Raw genomic sequence first — 13,799 nt, forward strand, 5'->3', positions numbered from 1 at the left:
TTTGCAGCTCGGTTCAGGACGAACTCATACGGCGTCCCGGCATTAAGCGTCCGGACGGACCACCTTGCAAAACCAGACTTGGAAATGCTAATGGTCGCCTCATCCCGGTATATCTATGGCGAATAAGATCTCGAACCCAAGCTTACACGGGATTGGGTGACAGGCTCAAGATTGGGCACGTCTATCCCTACGAATTCCCGCGCTCAATATCAGGAGGAAAATCCTTGTGCGACTAAGGCCCCAGCAGCTATAAAAGAAGGATCCCTGACACCTTGAGAGGTACGAAAAAATTCCTTCCAAAAACCTTTCAATACATTTAGACCCCGAGTCCAGGCCTGACTTTGGCATCGGAGGGTCCCCTCCTCGAGCCAGGGTCTCCTTTGTCCTCTTTCTGTGCAGGCATACAAGGGTCTAGGAGGACGAACCAGACATTTGCATCAACACACCCAATTTCCATGGTTTTTGCACCATGCCTCACTATCAATGAGTAGTCTGAATTGATAACAGGTCGTCCACAGGTCATTTCAAAGCTTACCAGGAAGATAATAGCAAAACCAATACTTGTGTAAAATACTAATTGAACCCTACCCTATTTTAATGGTCCACAAAAATGAGAAGAACCCATGTCATTAAAATCGGGTTGGGTCGACCATGTACCAAATTTACAGCGCGGTACGTTTCCCAATTCCCGGTTTCATAACGCTAACGTCATTCCACCGACGTAGGATGAAAACGCCGTTTCTCGAAACTTGCATCGAACATGAAAAGGATAGCTAAAGGCATCCAGTCCGTGCGAATCCTCAAACAGCCCATGATGCCATCTCCACATAACATAATGTAGTTGTGTGCCCCGCGTTCAGTTCCACTGCAACGCGTGCCCCAGCTGGGGGGGCCTACGTTTAGTGATCCAAGCCATTGATATTGTGGGCTCCACTGACAATCGTCTGTGAAACTTCATATACCGAGTAGCAGGTGGCAGAAATCTGGATATAAATTCTTACAAGTGGTGGGGCCATGGCTCGGGGATTCCCACCGTTGAGGGAATCATTAGCTTGAAAATATACGGTCACCAGGACACAAAACATCATAATAGCATGGGTGCAAAATAATTGCCTCTTACTGATTCCGAGCCAGATGAGTTGCTTAGGAGACTCGGCCTGACTCAGGCCATATCGCTCGATCGAGTCTGTACTGACTTGTCTAAGGCGGCCTGAGTCAGCCCAAGTACTCCACCCAAGGTCTTAAAATAAATAAATGTTGTGAAATTATTCATCGGCTCCCTAACTCTCAACCTCATGATTTTTGAGTCGACACAGCGAGTTTTAGAACTATTGAGTTACCCGTACAAGAGGACATTTGCATGATGGGTCGAACCATCGAATATGGAATTTTTGGTTTGTACCATGTCGACAGGCTGGATCATTGAGAGGGGCCACATTTCTCTATAATAGATTATCATGCTGTTATCCATGGTCTGTCCACCTTATCTTGAGCCTTCAGAGATAGTCCAACTGTCCTGAATTAAGTGGACTAGACGAGTTGGGTCGGGTCCACTTCGACATGTCAGGCAAGTCACCCCCTCGTCTCTGAATTCTACAAATTTGGAGGTTGAACGCCCATTGTTGAAATCTTCTTTGGGCCCACAAGAGTTTTTAACTAAGGATGGTGTGTGTTTACCTTAATCCTTGTGGGAATGACCTTATGAATGAGTTAGAGGGCATGTAAACATCATGGTGGTTTATGAGAAAGTTTCAATGATGGGTGTTGTTATCTCCACCATTCTTTTCGATATTGTTGTGGAAAAAACATAACTGGTCTATCATGCAGAAAGTATAGTCAAGCATACGAGGAGCGCCATAGTGAGCTTTTCATACTGATAAGGTATAAGGATCAAAGGGATCAATCTTAAACTGAACCGATCGAGCTCAATGATCCTTGAAGACAGAACTCGGTTGCCACAGTCATTTTCAAAGCTAAGCAGATCGACCACTAATAGAGCGGGGCAAGAATCTTGGAGAATATCCTACCCTGGGTCAAGAGATCAGATTCAACATATCTAAAGATCATCAATATGCGAAGATCACGCCAACCAATATGGCTTGATAATAAATCTGGAAGGAGATCCACATCTAGATAAGATTTTCCAGCGTATCCGATGAATATCACAAGATGCGAGATCCCTATAAGTATTTTCGCTGCAAGTAAAGGGAAGTAAGCGACAAAAACCCTAACTTAAGCCTATTTCAACTCAAGATTGTTTGTCTAAGTTAAGCATTGGAAGGTCCATGGCCATTATCAGCACCTTGGTTATCTTATTCATCTTGTCTTTGCAAGTTCATTGGTGAAATTACTCCAATCACATTTGTTCACCCAGATTTTAGCAATAACGGGCATCATTGAGTTTTAGGTTTACTTCATTTTCAAGGTCATATGGTAAAACTAATGGATGGAATCGATTATTGACTCGGACATCATGGTAGGCCCATATAGTTATTGGTTAAACAGGCTCATGTAACAAGGATACAAGTCAAGTGGCCGACTTGACTCTCAAATCTCGAACCAGACTGCTCTCTGATTCTGAGTTTACTCGCCCGAGTCGCAGTCCTGGGCACCGCCAAGATGAACCTTAAAAGTATGCATGAAAATAATGTAACTGAAATTTGTCCAAATTATCAATCCTAGTTTGGATGTATCATGGCCCAAAAATAGGGCTTATTTGGTTATTTGACTGTCAAATTGGTGCACTAATTACATGCTTGAAATTGAAATTTTCCAACAGTCTTATTTGGACAAACAAACGTGCACCATTTATAAGTTAGATTATTAGTCACTATAGCATAAATGAATTTAACAATTTAGACAGTTCACATTAAGTTAATGTATGTAACATTAACGTTAGTAATATGCTGGGCCTAGGCTTAGCAAAGCCAAACTTTTGAATAAGCCTGGCCTGACCAATTCAAAATCTAGGCCCAGTCCCTGGCCCATTGCGAGGTTGATGCATATATATATACAAACATGCACGCACGCACGCACCCACCCCACACACTCACGCTAGTGGAATTTCACCACCTATAGGTACTCGAACCATTGATCGGGAGCTGAAACTCCTTAGGGCCTGTTTGGCCGGGTGGATTGGAAGGAATTGAATGGTATTAGGGTGGATGGCATGGATTTCTAGGTAATGATGGTGTTGTCAGTGGATTGTCTTGAGATCCATGGGATTGCTCTATCCCTGGATTGCTATATCCAGTCTGTTTGGCACGCCCGGCCAATCCCGGGATTAAACCTTCCCATCCCTTCCAATCCCTCAAACCAAACATGTCCCAGGCAAATTTGAACGGATTAGGGTGGATTGAATGGGATTTAAAGGTAATGATGGTGTTGTCAGTGGATTGTCTTAAGATCCATGGGATTGGGATCGGATCACTGACTCTGTTTGGCACGCCCGGCCAATCCCGGGATTTAACTTCCAATCCCTTTCAATACCATCCAATCCCTTCCAATCCGCCCGGCCAAACGGGCCCTTAAAGTCTACCACCTGAGCAAGAGTAAGGACCCGGGTTGATGCATATATAATTTCAAAGTGCTTACCTATAATTAATCATCACACAGCCTCCCTTCCAAGTTGTGTTTTCTTTTCCGTCTATTTCAAGGTCTCCTATGTAAAGGTTCCGATGGATCGATAAGAGAAAAGCTCTAAATCACCCGCCTTCAGTTTCACTAAAGTACAAGATATGATATCTCTATTGGCTTTGAAGTTGTATTCGTTGCTACTTACTTTTTCATATGATGCTAATCCTTTAAGATAAGTTAAGGAAATGAAAGGGAAAGCAAGAATGTGATATAAATGGAGGTAAATTGACAACAAAAGGTGGGAGAAGTAAATCCTTTATACTTATTTATTTTGCTTTAGGTATAGTGCTAGATATTATAATTATTGTCATTTTCATTTGAAATAGTTTGTATTGCAATTCTACATTAGAAAATACTTTCCCCCTTAAAATTAATACGTAATATATTATACCAAAGTTTATTTGAATCACAAATTACATTAACTATGTATCGTATAAGTATTATCATTATGATTTTACACGTTTGTTTAAATTAGTAATTCATAATTTAGTAATTAAATGCAAATATAAAAGAAGATAATTAAATTTATAATTATTATAATTTTACACATGCAATGAAAGTTTTGTTATATTATTTGGTTGAATTAATTAAACTATTAAAATCAAAAATTAAAAAAGAAAATAAAAAAATTAGGATAAAAGACTTAGAGAATAAGTCGAGGCATGGCATGAGTCTTTCAGCATGACTTCCAAAATACAGTGACTATGAATTGATCCCATGAGTGTTCATACACATACATGCGTGAGTACACCCACGTGTATAGTGTACGGTGTATTTGGAGATCAAGCCTAAAAGTTTTTTAAAAAATAAAAATAAAAAAAAACTTATAAATATTAAATGTTTACATTGGGCAAAATTGAATTGGGACCAAACACACAACACAGAAACAAATTAAATTTTAAACCTATGAAGGAAATTTAAAATATTTGAAATTGTTTATATATATATATATATATATATATATATATATATATATATATATATATATATATATATATATATGGAAACAAAATGCAACAAATCTAATGTTAAGGAGGCAGCCTGTTTTATTCTTTTTATGATTTACATTAGTGTATAAGTATTATCATAACAATCTTATTAAGCATATTTAAATACAGAATAACAATTTCGCAATGCAAATAGAGTACTCATTTGCGGTTTGAGAAGTAAATCCTGTTTCTGATGGGAGTGCTCCTTTTTCGTCGATGCAAATTGCTTGCATCCTCCGGATTGCATTCTATCCAAAGACGCAGTAAATGCGAATGAAGGAGATAAATGCCCTCATCAACGACGTCAGTGCCACGTCACGTCCACTAGCTGCGCACGTCGGATCATCCTCTGACGAAGGTGCACGCGCGGATGGACCTACTGGGAGCACCCGTTCATACTTGCTTATGATCCAAGCCACTAATCAGGTGTCTCTCATCATTTATATCCGTTCGTAGGGAATCCGGTACGTCCAATCAAGAAGTTAGACCCAAAAATCATACGAAATTCATCGACGGTTGGTATCAATTATCCAATACGGGAAGAGAGATACTCAACATGCTGGTCTGGCCCACCATGAGGGAGACTGATCTCAAAGAGCACCTTGCAACACTCATACGTTAGCCATCTTGACACGTGTGACCGGCGAGCAGGTTAGGTGCGGCCCGGTCTCACCCAAAACAGTGCATCCCTTATCGCGGGGCCCACCTTAATGCATGTATTCTGCATCCATGCCGCCCATCCTGTTTGAAAGATCATTTTAGAGCATGGATTCAAAAATAAGGCAGATCCAAATCTCAAGTGGATCATACCGTATGAAACAGTGGTGATTGAATACCTGACAATTAAAAACTTTGTAGGGCCCACCGTAATGTTTTGGTAAGGTTTATTTGCCATCCATCCTGTCGATAAGGATGAAAGGGAAAACATGAGCTTGATCCAAAACTTTTGGCCCACAGAAAGTTTGTAATGGTCAAATCAGCAATGCTAGCTATGGTGTGGTCCACTTAAGATCTGTATCCGTTTCATTCTAGAAAAAAGGAAGGAGGGCGTGGATATGGAATACATAAATCAAGGTGGGCCACATGAGTAGCACCTAATCCGGTCCCTACGAGAACGGGCACTTTGGTGGCACTCCATCCGCATTTCTGAAAAGGAATAGCTGAGTGGGCCCGATAAGCCGAGATCTACGGCGAGGAATACCACGGGGGAGGCATTTATGATGATGATGTGTGGGTGCGGAGGCAATGGTTTTCCGTTTCATGACAGTGACTGGATGTTGACATATATACATGTCAGGGCGGTGCAACGCGCGGGCACCTGCACCCTCCGTACGCCGAGTAATGAGTATGCTGACATGGCACCTATGATGGCAACAGGTACCCTTCATCCGCCACGTGTACATTGATGGGACATTTTTTATTCCCCGACCTGCACCGTTTTACCAGAGTCGTTAATTTTGTATGAGCACTGGCATGCTTCCATGATCCAGGCTGTTAGTGTGCTGGGCCACGCCGTTGATCGATTACCGGGCTGTTCGGGCACTCCACTCACAAGACCTAACCAGAGACGGACCGACGGTCCTGTCAATGGCTCTGCGTCGCTTCATTGATGTATGTGTTTTATCTTGCCTGTAATATCTTTTGATAAATCCTCTTAGAACATGAAAAATAGAGACAGATTGAAAGCCCAAGTGGACCACTGTACAAAAAGCACTGCGGATTAAAAATCTAGCGTTGGGAGCTTCTCACCAGGTTAAACAAATATTCATATTTTTCCTTTATGAAGGTCAATATGCCCTTACGAGCAAGTTAACGTATTCAATGGTAGTAGCCCCCAATGCTCTGTCAAATTAGATGGATAGGATAGTTAAAACACATGCATCATGGTGGCCCTGTGGAGCCCTTGAATAGGACTGCCATCTACAGCTAAGTGTTGTTGGGATGTGGATTAGCTACTTACAGGTTGAGCAGCCAGGAGTTGATGTCACCAAGTTTTTCATGTGTTGTATCCCCACCATCCATTCATTTGGAGAGATTATTTTAGAGTGTGAGCGAAAGAACCAATAACATCCAAAGTATGAGTGAACCAACCACAGAAAATAGTGGGAATTGAACACCTGTTATTAAATCCTTCTAGGGCCACATAACTTTTCCATCAGGCTGATATTTGTGTTTTTCATTCTTTCGTATCTATTTTAACTGCATAACTTTTCGATCAGGCTGATATTTGTGTTTTCCATTCTTTCATATCTATTTTAACTCATGAACAAATAGGATGTAAATAAATATTACGGTGGACTGTTGGAAGGCTTCAACAGTAGGTGTCACTCTCCTGCTGTTTTATGTTCATGGATCTATTTTATTCTTGTGCTCATGCCCTAAAATTATCTCTCGAAATGGATAGATGGTGTGGATACAACACACACTATCTTACCGAGGAAACTTGGAGACGTCACTTTAGCAAGAGTTTACTGCTCGATTTGTCGGTCGCTAATCCGCGCCATGCGAGTGGGGGTAGTTCCCATCCGAATGGATAAGTACCGGATGGGTGCGGATTAGGTGTTACCCGTGGGTGGGGAAGCACCGAAGCGGATTGGATGGTGTACCACACACCATCGACTTGCTGGTGTGGGTACGTATCGTGCGAAGACGAGTGGTGATGCTCCTCAAGCTCGGAGCTTCTAAGAACGGTTCAAGAGGAGATCAAAGTTACATCACCCACAATGATGTATTTATTATATCCACACCGTTCATTCATTTAGTGAGATCATTTTAGACCTGATCTCAAAACTTTAGCCCAAGCAGACCACACCACAAATAGCAGTGAGACAATGATTCTCACTGTTAAAACATTTATAGGGCCATCAGAACGTTTATTCTCCATCCAATCTGTTGATAAGGTCATGACACAAAACTGGATGGAGAGGAAAAACAAATATCATGTTGATCCAAAACTTACATGACCCCAAAAGGGTTTTAATGGTAAACGTTGATTCCCCCACTGCTTTTCTGTGTGGCCCACTTGAGGATTTGTTGAGCTGGCCAAATGGACAGACGGTTTGGATATAACACGTACCTCATGATGCATGGGACTCACAGGACCTGGTGACATCAACACAGCCTGCAGCCAGGTCGGTAGTGTGTGGTACTCCAGCCAATCCGCTGGCCCTGGCCCCTGGGTGGCGGTATATCATTGATGAGCATATGCCCATCAAAGAAGGGCGAAATACCCATGCTACCAGTGAAAGTTCATGGTCCCGCTTTCACAGCTTCTGCAGGTCAATGAAACACCAGGTAACACCGAATCCACTCTTGATCCATGGACCGAACGTGGACTGCATATTGACATTGCCAATAGCACCGTTCCTGCAGGACGATGCTATATGGACCCAATATGATGCATGTGTTTTATCCTCATGCTACATCTATTTTGATTTGTATTTTAGGAAACGAGCTCCGAAATGAGGTAACCCCAGATCACAGGTGGACCACATCTTAGAGAAAAACAAGGGTTACTAAATGCCCACAGTTTAAAATTTCTTGGGCCAATTGTAATGCTTATTTTACATTCACATGGTTAAATTTATTTATTTATTTTTTTTACGCACGCACACACACCCCCACACACTCACACCGTAGTAGGCTTTTACCACCTATGGATACTTGAACCCTAGACCGGGTGTTGAAACTCACGAGAGTCTACCACCCGAGCAAGAGCAAGGATCCATTCACATGGTTAATTACATCATACAACATTGATGAAAGGAAAAACTCAAATATCAACTTAATCTGAAAATTCTCTAGCCTAGAAAAAGTTTTTAATGAGGAATTTAGTCACTACTGTTTTCTATCATGTGGTCCAATTGAGATTTGGATCTACTTTAAATTTGGTCGCATGCCCTAAAATATCTAGCAAAATGGATGCATGGTAGTGGCTCAGTAAAACACATACATCATGGTGAGGCCCACAACACACCATCTAGTAGTTACTCCTATTGGCAGCATCAACGTTCAATCTGCATCCAGGTCTTTTGGCTTAGAGCTAGGGTTGTTCATGAGTCGAGCTAGCTCGAAAAGCTCGCTCGACTTGGTTGGATTCAACTCGGATTGACTCGGTTTGAAGGACCGACTCAGGGCCAGTGAAGCTCACTTTTTAAAACTCGAGTTGAAATCGGGCCGATTTCAAGCAGTGTGCAGATCAACTCGAACTTGACTCGACTCTAGGGTTGTGCACAAGTTGAGCTAACTCGAAAAGCTTGCTCGATTCAGTTGGGATTGACTCGGCTTGAAGGGCTGACTTGGGTCAAGTCAATCTCACTTTTTAAAACTCGAGTTGAAATTGAGCCGAGTTCAAGCATAGTGCAGATCAACTCGAGTCAACTCAAACTCAACTCAACTTGACTCGAAGCTCAAGCTCGAGTATTATATATATAAAATAGATGTGTATAATTTCAATTCCAATGATTGTTTTATTTTTAATTCGGATTGGGTCTTGGCCCCTCGGTCGGGTTGGGTGTTGGGTTAGGTCGGGTGTGGGTTTGGGTCAAGGTAGGGGCTGGGTTGGATTGGGTTGGGGGTGAGTTGAGTCGAGTGCGACCAAGCTCAACTCAACTCGGTTCGAAAGCTTTGGCAAACAAGCCAAGCTTCAATGTTGAGCTCGAGGGTGAGCTTGAGCTTAAGGTTGAACTTGAGTATAGCACAGACAAGTCAAGCCGAGCTTGGCCCACCTCGACTCCCGCTGGCTCGATATACAGCCCTACTTGGAGCCGAGTTGAGACTTGCCGAAACAGAGTCGACTTGTCGAGTCATGGCAATACCCAAGTTAGAAAAGAGTTCTCCTCTCCCCTTCCTAGCCGTAGGTTTGCAGGGAAGGAGTATGACTGCTGGTATCCTATGGAGGAAGTTTATCCATTCAGTGTGGGGGCCACCGTAACAATGGTCCAAATAACTGATTCAGAAGCCGTTTTGTGAGTGGAGATAAATCCTCACACCAGAGATAGTAGATCTCATACGTCTATTTAGGGGCAACCATCAGTAGATAATCAACAGTTGAACTTCTTATGCAATGGTCGTTTCCTGTCCTTACAAACGGTGATCTTCAATTCTGGTCAAAATGCAGAAAACATCAACGGACCGGATCACATTTCACATGTGATTTTCAACCAAGCACCATATATGAACTGGATCAGGAAGTCCGTCACCCTATAAAGTAGTTGGACGGCCCACTTGTCAGAACTGAAACCCAAGTATGCTGCCCTATCTCAAGGCATGATGGCGTGTTACAGCAAAGCCACAGGAATCTTCTAAAACTCCTATTTCATGCACATCAAGTGCGAGCCATTATTGTGACCGTACATATAAAAGATAAGTCTGATTACAAATTCACATGGGCCATGCTACTGGCACTATTGTAAAATTTCCACTAAAACTGCTAATTTTACACTGTGTGGCCCACCTGATTTTTGTACCAATTTGCTTTTTTGCAACCTTTTTTGTCCAAATGAGTTTCACTAGGATTAATGGGTTTAATGAAAGATAAGTAATATGGTGGCCTAATATTTAAACTTGTGATTGGCATCCCATCCTCATTATTTATGTGGTGTGGCCCATATGAGTTGACATCCATTCCCATTATTTCATGGGATGTGGCCCATATGAGCTATGGCTCTAATTGATTTTTTGCTTTTGCATCAACAGTCATAAGGGATTGTGGGTTTTAGCACACTGCCTAAAACTAATGCTGCGGAGGATTCCATATCCAGATCAGCATGATATGCAACACCTGCATCTAATATCTGTTAGTAAAGCGAGGAGTTGAGTCTGAATTGGCGAACCCAGGTCACTTTCCGAACCATACTTCCTACGGCTAACACCTCTCCAGTCTAGTGGTATTGCGCAGCACAAATGAATCTGAGCTGCTATACCGAATCCCCGGCACAAATCGAGCTTCTGTGGCAGCTGTTACCACTGAATCAACTACATTTTTCCATGATAGGGAGCTTTACCTACTGAAAATCCACTGTCGATCAAGTGGACAACCATTCAACTTACCATACGTGAATAAAAAATGATTAAAAAAGTCATATGGGTCACACCTATAGGAACAATGTACAATTGTACAAAAACTCTTTAGTTCATGTGGTGATGCCCGCTAGAGTTTTTGGATAAGGCTGATTTTTATATATTATCTTCCATGAGTGGTTTCAAGGAAAGATACACACCATGGAGGCCCCTACCTAATGTGGCCCGCCCAAGTCATAGATCTATACAATTTTTGGGTGCAGGTCCAAAATCAAAGAGCATGCTTAGCAGATATGGTGGATTTGAAATATACGATATGGTGTTTTACACAAGGAGCTTTGGTGTTTTACGCACTAGAGTAAAACAGTTGTTATAGATGTTTTGAATCCTTATTTCCGTGTATGCAATGGGTAGAATCTTAAAATGATTTACCACCGTGGTCCATCCTTTTGATGTGACGTATTCATGTTCTTTTCTATTACATGTAAACTATAGGGTGCCAACGTGGATAGATCATAACTCTTCAATTAAAATTAGTAGAGCAATCTCAACCATTCATTTATTGATATCAAGTGGATGGTTAAAAGTAAGATCGAGTGATCTAAATTCCAATGGAAAATTAAACAGTTTCTTTTATATTTTTTATGTGATTTTTGAGTCATGCTCTGTTGATAGTTGGCTTAACAATTTGAACAGTCTATATTGATGCGAGCCTAAAATCTGAACGGTCGTCCACGGGATGGAGCACCCCGTGAAACCCCCAGGTCTTAAAATTTTCTTTGATCCAAAATTTGGGTGTACCATGGCAAAAGAAAACAGTTTCCTCCCTTGATTTGCATCTCTCTTTACTGCGGCCCTCAAGAGTTTTGGATCGGGGTGAAAATTGATTCCAAAGGATCTCATGAGATGCCGCATCGCATGGACTGTTCGGATTTTAGGCCTATGAAACGTGTGCAAAGGTGTACACGTGCACAGGGGTGTTTTGAAACATTGGGAGCACTTTCTAAAATGCAAGGGGTGTTTTGGAACAAAAATAGTAATAATAATAATAAAGAAGGGGGCAGTTGGCATGGAAAGCTTAAATGAGGGGGGTTTGGTCATAATCCACTCTAAAAGAGTGTATGGGTCCCACTTCCAGGCCCACAGAGCCCCATGCGTCACTCAAATCAAACCTTTCGAGTTGTGGGGAAACTGTCGAAGGGAGATAGCCCAAAGATTAGATTGATTGACTGAACAATCTCATCATCACGATTAATGAACATTTGCTCATTTAGTGTGGAGCGTTACAACTTTTAATCTTAACCGTCTATTTGTCGGTAGGTATCATGCAGAACAGTAAGAAATGTTTCCATTTTTGTCCCCATTCCAGCAAGAATATCTTCAATCCTTCAGGGTGGTGTTTAGAGCATGGGTTTAAATGGGATTAGGTGGGAGTGGGTTTTAAGATAATGGATGGTTGGGATGTCCTGTCTGGGACTCACATAAGGTATGGGTTGTGCAGCCCATCTTGGCGCAAGGGTTTCTGCAATCCTAATCTGGTTTGGTGTGGCTATTGGTCAGTGCTATGTGGATCCCACCATGATGTATGTGTTTTATCCATGCCGTCCATCCATTTTGAAATATAATTTTAGTGCTTAATCCAAAAAATGAGGTAGATATAAATCTCAGGTGAACCACACCATGGGAAAATAGTAGTGATCGCATTACACCATTAAAAACTTCCTAGGGCCAACTGTGCGGTCCACTTGAGATTTGGAACAAACTCATTTTTGGGCTCATAGCATAAAATGATATCGAAGAATGGGTGGACGGCATGGATGAAACACATACATCATGGTGGGGCCTACAGAGCACCGACAATCCGTTTCCCAAACATGAAGTGGGATGGCCTCCAAGCCATGGGATTAGAGAAGAATCCCTGACAGTGTAATCATTACATTTTGGTAATTCTATCCCACCTAAACTCATCTAATCCCATGCTCCAAACACCCCCTCAGATTCTCAGTTTGAAGTGGAAGGGCGCATGGTTTAGGTATAGAAACCGCTGATATAATGGACCCAGCATGGATTTCGCTTGCACTGAACATCTCCAGATGCTGTGTGGGGCGTTGCAAGGAGGGTTAAAAAGGTGAAAATTACAAGCAGTTGCTGATTATTAGGGTTGCCAATGGGCCAGATGGTTCCTAAGTCATCTGGGCTAGCCCACTTAGCTCCGGTTCCGGCATGGTGATGACCCACATGCCTGAACAGGGCCTTTTTTAAGGCCTGCAAAGTAATAGACCTATCTTGCCTGTGAATTTCAAAGGTTGCATTTACTGAACAGGCTAACCATTCTGGCCGGACGTGACCCACTAAAGGTTCATCAAGCCCAAGCACTGGACCCATTTCGCCAATTTGCCCAGCCCACTGATAAGCTATATGAGCAGGTTGGGTCAAGTAGGGTTCGATACGAGCCCAACCCATTTACCTGAACATGTTACATTTTTGCACCTTTGCCTCACATAAATTTCGGGCCCACCAAATTAACGGCTAGGCTCTGACCTATTAACTTGAAACTAGGTTGTGTTACCCTAAACGAATTAGTGGGCCCACCAAAACCAGTTAGCCCAACCTACTAAATAAGCGAGCCGGGATATCCGTGCAGACAATTCCTGAAAACCTAATTTTTATTCATCATGCTATTATTGAGGGTGTTTCGAATATGATTAAATGGTCTGGAAATGGGGTTTACTAATCTATTAGCCTGGCCAGTATTGGCTGCTACCCTTCAGGTAGGGGTGGAAACGGGCTACTTGGACCCACCAGGCCACCTTTGGATAGGGCTTGGACATATTCATTTGGTCAATGGACCATGCTTGGGCCTGGTTTGGACTACCATTGTGAGCAGTTTGCACTAATGTCATTGTAGTCAGACCTGGTCCGGCCTGACTTCATGTGTCCATGAGATCTATTATTATACGCATTTGCCATTTCAACACATGCATCTTGCATGTGGACCTTGAATTTCATTTTTCTAAATTTCGATTTCTGTCAGGTATGTGAGGACCACCTGTTCAAGGGATGGATTAAGAACATTCACTGAGGTTAATAGGAGTTTAATCAATTTTATGGTGGGGCCGAATGGGCCAGGCCCAGGCCCAAAAAGGGCTTGGG

Source organism: Magnolia sinica, chromosome 2 (genome assembly GCF_029962835.1).
Source record: "Magnolia sinica isolate HGM2019 chromosome 2, MsV1, whole genome shotgun sequence".
In the NCBI taxonomy this organism is placed as follows: Eukaryota; Viridiplantae; Streptophyta; class Magnoliopsida; order Magnoliales; family Magnoliaceae; genus Magnolia; species Magnolia sinica.